The sequence below is a fragment of the Magnolia sinica genome, chromosome 3 (genome assembly GCF_029962835.1).
Source record: "Magnolia sinica isolate HGM2019 chromosome 3, MsV1, whole genome shotgun sequence".
Taxonomy (NCBI): Eukaryota; Viridiplantae; Streptophyta; class Magnoliopsida; order Magnoliales; family Magnoliaceae; genus Magnolia; species Magnolia sinica.
This window is the reverse complement of record NC_080575.1, coordinates 110,246,099-110,254,295: the sequence shown is the minus strand read 5'-3', so window position 1 is coordinate 110,254,295 and position 8,197 is coordinate 110,246,099. Positions and strand designations below refer to the sequence as shown.

The 8,197-nt window shown below is 42.4% G+C and overlaps 1 long non-coding RNA gene across 2 annotated transcripts; it reads left to right on the top strand.

The window, feature by feature from the left end:
• Positions 1-4,445: 4,445 nt before the first annotated feature.
• Positions 4,446-7,896, top strand: LOC131240689 (uncharacterized). Of its 2 annotated transcripts, XR_009168840.1 has the most exons (5): positions 4,465-4,758; positions 4,959-5,382; positions 6,206-6,267; positions 6,969-7,705; positions 7,744-7,890. It is a non-coding gene; the product is annotated as an uncharacterized LOC131240689 (long non-coding RNA). The 2 variants fall into 2 exon arrangements; XR_009168839.1 differs by having other exon boundaries at positions 4,446-5,382; positions 7,744-7,896.
• Positions 7,897-8,197: the final 301 nt, after the last annotated feature.

The window sequence follows — 8,197 nt, the reverse complement described above, 5'->3', positions numbered from 1 at the left end:
GGGTCAGTCTCTTCTCTCTACTTGGTTGTGCATCTGAATATAGTAAGTAGACCAAAAAAAAGAGTATCTGAACCAAGGTTTAAAATATCTTCTGCAGCTGTCATGTAATACCCAATTCGGACCCTTCATAGTCTCAAAATGGCCCAATACAGGGTAATATGAACCGGTTCTGGAATCGATTTTCAAACCTTGATGTGAACCATTTGTTTAGTTTTGAGGGAGTTATTTGAACGTCTAGGGATAAACCATCCAAACGATGGGCCCCACAGGCATGTACCCAAAAATCAGATTGATTGGAAGATTGTAGCTTCTGATTGATGGACCTTGTTTATTGAATTTAGACCATTTAGGGTTTTGGAATATTGTAGCTTCTGGTTGATGGACCTTGTTTGTTGAATTTAGACCATTTAGTGTTTTTTTCCCTCCCTTTTAAATAACTTTTTGTCTATTTGATACTCACCAATTGAATCATCTGCTGGAGTTGTGATACATTTGACTGTTGGAATTGCCCTCTGATGCAGCATGTGCCTTGGAGTTACGAGGCAGGGATAAAGCCCCTCTAGTCATGGTTTTCACAGCTGGAGGAGGCCACAACGATTCATCCTAGTCGACTTCGATTTCGCAGCACCTAATCCGGTTTTATACCATGAGCATCCATTCTGATTGGATATTCTCCCTCCCCCATCTCGGCCAGTCGGCCCAGCCCCTGTCTGGGGCGAGTTGCAACTCCACTCAGCGTGAAAGTAGTCGATCTGGGTGTCTTAAAACCATGCCTCCAGCCTCTGGGTGCAGGCACAGTGAGAGAATTGTGCGATCGTGTAAGGTGGACATGATTGGCAGGCCATCTCATCAACTTGGCTTTCTGTCATGATCATCACCGTATCTTTTCAATGGCAGTGAGACCTCTGTAAGTTTCAAAGCTGGAGAAAGCAATCGATCCTGATTGGAGTTGATGCAGATTACTACTTGCCAACCTAAGGTTTTCAGACATGCTTATGTCTGTGCTGCTCTGAGCTATTCCCTGTTTATAGTTCCAGCCATGGCCCATTGAAAATTGGGCCTAAGATCAGGTGACCCTAGCCCGTTATAGCCACAACTGAGCTGACCGTCGACTCAAATTGTCATATTCCAGTCCGAGTATGGTCCAAGCTGGCCGGGCTTGTCAATCCGAGAGACCCAAACAAGCCCACCCGGGGCAGTTGCTACAGTCGCGGAAGTGAGACTGGGTCCAAATTTCCAAAGTCAGGATTTGAGAGGTGGTGGCCCCAATCATAACTACGATGCTAGACCCAGTTCCCACCGTTAGATGGCAGACATATCTGACATCTCACACATTCATAAGGTAGGGTACCTTGCGAACATGCCAGTACTGGGCCTCTGATCAAGCATATCACTCTTGTATACAAAATGGACGGTTAGATGAGGATCAAAAAGTCAAATGATCCAAACTATACACATGTGCGAATCACATAATGAATGGCTGAGATCAATCACCTGGGTGATACACAACAGTGGGGACCACACTCCACATGGTAGCTGTGCCTCAGAGCCCACAACCCTCCAAAGCAAGCCATCTTTTCTCTCTTCAAGGCCAATCTTCTTATCTGATTTTAGCTAATAAGCTATACTGATTATATAGCATACAATATTCAGTGGAACATTTCATTTTCAAAGTCGCTTTTACTTTATACCAGTGGAATCTGATCACCATCCAACAAAGATTAGATAGTGGCAAGAAGTGGGTCCCACCGTTTCCCAAAGCCAAACCAAGTAGACCCATTTGGCTATACCATCCGAACTTGATCGGACGGATGACAATGGCAGCAGCAGCAACAGTCATATGCTTTCACAATCTACGAGAATGATCTCATCAGATAAAGTCAGGCCTGATTTTACATATTTTTGGCCTGATGAGGCCTGCTGATCCGACACTCATGTGCGGCCCAGCCCATCTACGACCAACACACGTGTCAATATGGCATACGTGTGCAGCTGCAGTATCAGGTGGGCCACAATGAGTAGATCGTCTGGACGAAAGATCGGGTACGTCGGTTTTTCAGGTGGGCCGCAGGGAATGTAACGAACGGACGCCTTTCTTCTAGCATTCCATTTGTTTTGATTACTGTGGCCCACCAGATGGGTTGAGTCGTCAAATCTTCGAGGCGAAAAATCAACAATGCGTGGCCCACCTGATGGAATTCCCAGGTATTTCACACGTGCCATACCGGCATGTGTGATGGCACGTAGATGGACGGGCTACACGCACTACACACGTGGGCGGCGTGAAGTTATGAAAGTAATTGCTGAGAATTGAAGCGGAATTCGTCCTGCACCCGCCTGGACAGACCCGGTCCAACCAGAGGATCTGTGGGGTCCACCGTGATGTATGGGTTGTATCCATGCCTTCCATCCATTTTTATGGATTATTTTAGAATGTAAAAAAAAAATAAAAATGAGGCAGATCCAAGCTCAAGTGGACCACATAGTGCGGATCTAATACTCACCATTAAAAATTTCTTGGGAGTAATGGTGATGGAAGTTTTTATCAAGCTGATGTTTGTACCTTCCCTTCATCCAGGTCTATGTGACCTTATGAATAGGTTGGATGGCAAATAAACATTAATTGTGCCTCGGGAAGGTTTCAACGGTGGAAGACATTATCACAGCTGCTTCATGTGGTGTGGTCGACCTGAGCTTTGATCTCCCCTTTTTTTCTACATTTACTAAAATGATCCCAAAATAAGATATATGGACGGCGTGGATAAAAACCATACATCAGGGTTGGCCCCACAGAGCCTCTGCCTGCACTGAGTATGTCCAGGCAGGGGTAGGACGCAATCCGCTTCCGCTTAGAACAGGCCCATTCTCTTCTTTCGAGAAATAATCCGGTGGGCTAAGCGTACGGAAACCACCCATGCACTTGGTTGCATTTGGACTCCTTTCCATCCGCTTCACATATCTTGACCGTCCATTAGGTATAGTTAACTCTTTCTAGGCTACCCTGAAAAAATCATATTGATAAGATAATCAGAACAATCCAATCAACGGCGCACAAAAATAAACGCACGAGATAGCCTTGGAGATAGTTCTTTTCGTGGACGTATAGGTCTATCTTTATTGAGTTTGCACCGTAACAAAAGAAGAAGGTTTCGGACTTAACGGACGGTTGAGATTTACGAAGAAAATGCCAACACGTCCAAATGCAACCAGCTGCACAGGAAGGTTACCGTACAAATGACTCTCCGCTGTAATAGATGGTATTTAAATGTTACTATCTAAGGGAAAAGCGTATCTGAGAAATGGATATTTGGGCTCCCCAAGAAATCCCAGCTAATGATGTCCCAGCATTTCTTTACTCCGGTTTAAGTGTACCTTATGATTGTAGAGTGGGCCCCACTAATCCCACACGCGCATGTTAGAAAATGGGCCCCATCCGCACTTTGATTGGTCACCGTTAGATGGGGTACCAAATAGGAAATGAGGTTCTCATTACTCTCTCTCTCTCTCTCAGTGGGGCCCACATGAACTTTTGAGTGGCCAAATGAGGTGCTGGATGATACAGTGGAGCGCGGAGAGCCCGAATAAGGTAGAGCCATCACTCCACGGTAATCGAACCGTTCATCTGGTGGGGTCTACTACGGATGGCAGATATTTAAAAATATATATGGGTGAGATGGTCTTATCGGTCTGATATAAATGGGCTTTAAATGAGTGGTAGGAACAAAATTGCCTAGTGACAGCTAATCCCACCATCATTTGAGCCATCACGTGAATTTTGGAGGTTTCTGGGTTGTTGTCAGTTTTTATGTGGTGTGGCCTACCTAATGATTGGACAGGCCTGATTTTCAGGGAATCCCATTATCACGGTGGGCTCACTCAATGCACCGGTTAGATGGTGTGTACCACACAGGTAACAGTGTATAAGCAATGAATATGTATATGAATAGACAGGAGAATAACTTTTTACAAGTAGGTAAATAACTCATCTCACACCCCTAAAGAAGAGTAACTGACCTTAAAATCAAGTGCTGAAAAGTGGAGAAAAACGAGGGTTAGTAATTTCTAATAAGCATGATTTTACAAATATGGGACATCCATAACGGGGCCCACTAGATGAACGGTTCTGATTGACACATAACCCATCCTACCAAGAAGAGATAGCTATACATATTCCCATTCTCCTGGCTCTACTGTATTGTCTTCAGGTGAAAAAAAAAAAAAAACCAAGTAGAGAAAAGAATCCCACACGCCTAAACATACGTTCCCATCACTTACACGTGAACCAAAGTACGTGTGGGGCTCCTTCGTTGATGACACATGCGTGTGAGATTAGCCATATTCAAAACACAAAGCTCTATCAAAAAGCATATGCTTTTTGTCATGCAATGAGGCCATGAATTCACCTTACTCATGAGTGACAGAGTAAAAGCAAAAAGAAGTGCCACTCATTAGTGGGAGAGCCCATGCTGCACTTCTTTTCCTATTTTTGAACCTTTTTCCTCCCATCTTTACATGACCCACAAATCAATCATTCAAGGTGGGCCCCACACCCCTTAATCACATATCTAATGGTGGTGATCATTTTCTATCAATGACCATTCGACACGTTCGCATAAATTCCTTTCCTCCCTTCCCATTACCTTCCCTTACCTCTATCCATGGCTTGTAAGCATAGAGATTCTTCTTCTTCTTGTCTTCTTGTTTAAGGCTAATCAGTGTTCCTCCTATGATCGCCAGCTGGCGATAACGGAGTCTTCGGTAAAAAGGGAAAGTTTTTCTTCGGTGGATTTCTCTTGTTCTTATTTAGTCTCTTTCGTTTCGGAAGTTGTTTCTATTTCTATACTTGTCTCGTCTTCTTATATATCGTATGTTTGTTTCTGAGGTTTCTTTCAGTTTCTTAGTGATAATAACGGCCGCATATGATTTAAAAAAATATATATATAGATTATAATTCAAAGGCCGAGATGAATCTGTAAAAGAAAGAGAGAGAGGTGAGTGACTATCATCCGTACTCCTGGCGGCGGTGGCGCAAAACAAGTGCACCTCTCTAGTGTGCTCTTGTTATGTCCCATCTAGACATAACGACGACAACGACAACGAAAACAAAAACAAAAACAACAGCCATGATCTTCCCTCCAAAGGGCCACCCAATTCTAGTTATGAAGCAAAGGGTCCACAAGTTGAGAGGAAGGAGAGTATTGGTGTTGGTGGTAAAGTAGGAGATGGGCCATCCTCAATCACATTAGAGGGGCCACCCCTCAAGAGCAATCTTAAGAAAACAACTATAGTGGAAGAATATCAGCTGAGGAATGGAGGGAGGAAAGTCAGCTGGCCTGATGCACATGGGAAAGATCTTGCTCATGTTCAAGAGTTCCAATCAAGGTACATTTAAACCCTACTCATCCTTCAGTGTTTCTTTTATGAATTATCCGATGCCGTCCTTTTTTTTTGGGGGGGGGATCATGGTCTAGTGATCCAAAACATTGATATGTTGAGCCACAACTTGGATAGAATTTCCAAATGGAAAAATCCTAACTGATCTTCAATTTATCGCCACCAAATGGATATTTAGGGCTGAATAACTTTACAGATTGCATCTTCCAATCTGGGATGTTTTTGGTGCATGGTCCATCTAGGGTGAGACCCATCTAATCAATGGTCTGGGATCATTGAACCATGGACCCCACTTGTACAAACTGAAAACCCAAATATCTCCATTTCTTCTTCTACTTTTTTATTAATGGATAGGGTTTTTGGGATGCATTCATTTGTTTGAAGCTGTTTGTAGTTTTAGAATGGTGGGTTGGAAGGATAAGAATAGGGCTTCTTCTGACTGAAATGCAAGATGTGGGGCTAAATTTTTGGTGATCCATAACGTTCATTGTGGGCCCCACATCAGACTGAAGAAAACCCAGAAACTCCCCCTTGGATGATCCTAACCATTCAATTGGAGCCTGCCAAATATGGACCATTGATATCAATTGTCCATTTCTAATTGGGCTACAAGCAAACTGCAATAGGGGAGACATTGATACATAGCCATCTCAAGATGGGCCATCATAACAATCACTCCATACCGAAAGGCGGTCTTTTTTATTGAACATCATTTAGTAAAAACCTATTTTCCAGTATCTCTTCTATTGATGTATGGATAGTTTCAGAGCTTGCTAATGTTTCTTTCCTCACTTGTAATTTTCTTTTGCAGTGTTTTGGAGGAAGGCGAGCTTGAGGGAGTGAGAAATTCTTGCATTTGTGTTATCCAATGAGGTATGATGTGTTGAATTTTTAATGTAGGAACTGTTTGGTTGCACCAAGAATGACAATATTTCGTGATTAATTGGCCTAATTTGGTGCAAAATATGGCGATATTTCATGAAATTGGTGCAACCAAACACACCCCTACTTCTTTGGGAAATGGCAAAATAATTCAGTTGCAAATCAAGATGAGGTTTGCTAGAATATATAATGAGATGATTGCAATAACATAGTGACTCTATACATTGGATTAGGGTACTTCTCAATTACACAAACCTTTGATGTGATGGGCTTCATGGTGGACGGGAGAGAACCACATGAAATTGTCAGATTAAAAGATTTCAACCTTTGATTGTTCAAAGTTTACTTCCACAGTCAAATGATGAAAGGGTTGAAATGTTCTGATACACCATTTTTTTGCTTTTTTGTCTTTTTCATTTTTTTCAGTGTCCCCAAGTGAGGCCCATCATATAAACAATTTGAACCATTTAAAAATGATCCTAGATCCAAAGGGGAAGTCCCCAACACATCTTATTGGAATCCATGCGTATGTATTCTAGCAAAGCTCAATCAATATTACAATGTGCACTTTGCTGTGAAGAAAGTGAGAAATGGCCTATTAATTTCCCATAATTCATACCACAATGTAGCCATAGATTCTTGTTTTCCACTAAACCACATGGTGTAAATGTGTGGGGCCATCAAACATGTAGGTCCATCAAATGGAGCCGTGTCGCAACTTCCAAGTCATGAGTCCAATGCCAACTTACCTGCCGCCTCCATCAATCATGGAGAAAGGTCTCTTGTGCATGTTTGGAGCAGAATGGAAGAAGAGACACCTAACAAGGCTTGTGGTAGCAACAATGCAAGGAGATGACTAGAAGCATGTGTTTACTCGGGAGAGTAACTATTGACAAATCGCGTTCCGGCAAGTGGATAACAACAAATTACAATTTGCTAACCTTCCAAGTGATTTAGCAATTCAGGAATTACATGGAGAAATATTCCTCTCTTTGAAGAAATGATGATTCCAAGCTGACAATTTCAAATTCGATTTTCACTTGGCCTTCTCTACTTGCAAGGGTCATGCTAGCTGCATCTTAGAACTTCTACTTGCTTATGCCGCCATGCCATTTGGGATCTATCTGTGTGTGTTGCCTCATGCCCATATGTAGAGATTGCCACATAATCAGAACCATCCATCTTCCAAGTGCTTTTTGGAATAATCTATGATACAATGATCGCTTAAAAGAATCAAAGCCGACCATTGATTTTTGGAGTTGAACCTATTGATTGCGTTGCATCCCATCTTGGGCCATGTTTACATGTGGGGCACTATGGAGCAACAAATGTTGGTGATCATGAGTCACGATATGGGCAGAACGAAAAAACATGGCAACTGGTTTGTTTTTTTTTTTTTTTTTTTTTTAAGACATGGCATTTAGTACAAGTATATTACAAATGGAGTGCTTGTAGGGATCCAAGCAGTTCATCCAGTGGAACCCACTGAACTGGATAACACTAACAATCCAAGCCGTTAACTCGGACAGAGCTTCATTGGCCCCACCAAACGAACAACTGATTGAGTGGAGACATCATATGGAAGAAAGGTTCTCTATTGATTTAAACGTAATATTCATGAGATAGGGATAGAGGAAGAGGGGGGGAAACAGAGATTTCGCACGGTATTTTTGATGAATTTAAAATATAATAATAATAATAATAATCTAGTTTATATCATACCCTTTGGATCAGATTCTGCTACAGGATCAAACTTCCCGACTATAACAAATGCCGGCACAGGTGCTATTAATCATCTCCAGCCGGTTAAGGACACTGCTCTCCGGGGCATGACCTGGGTCTAAGTCTCTGTCCAAGAGCTTGCGATGAGGTGAGGCTTTAAGGTGATGTTTGTGAATCTGCATGCTTAAGGTAATGTTTG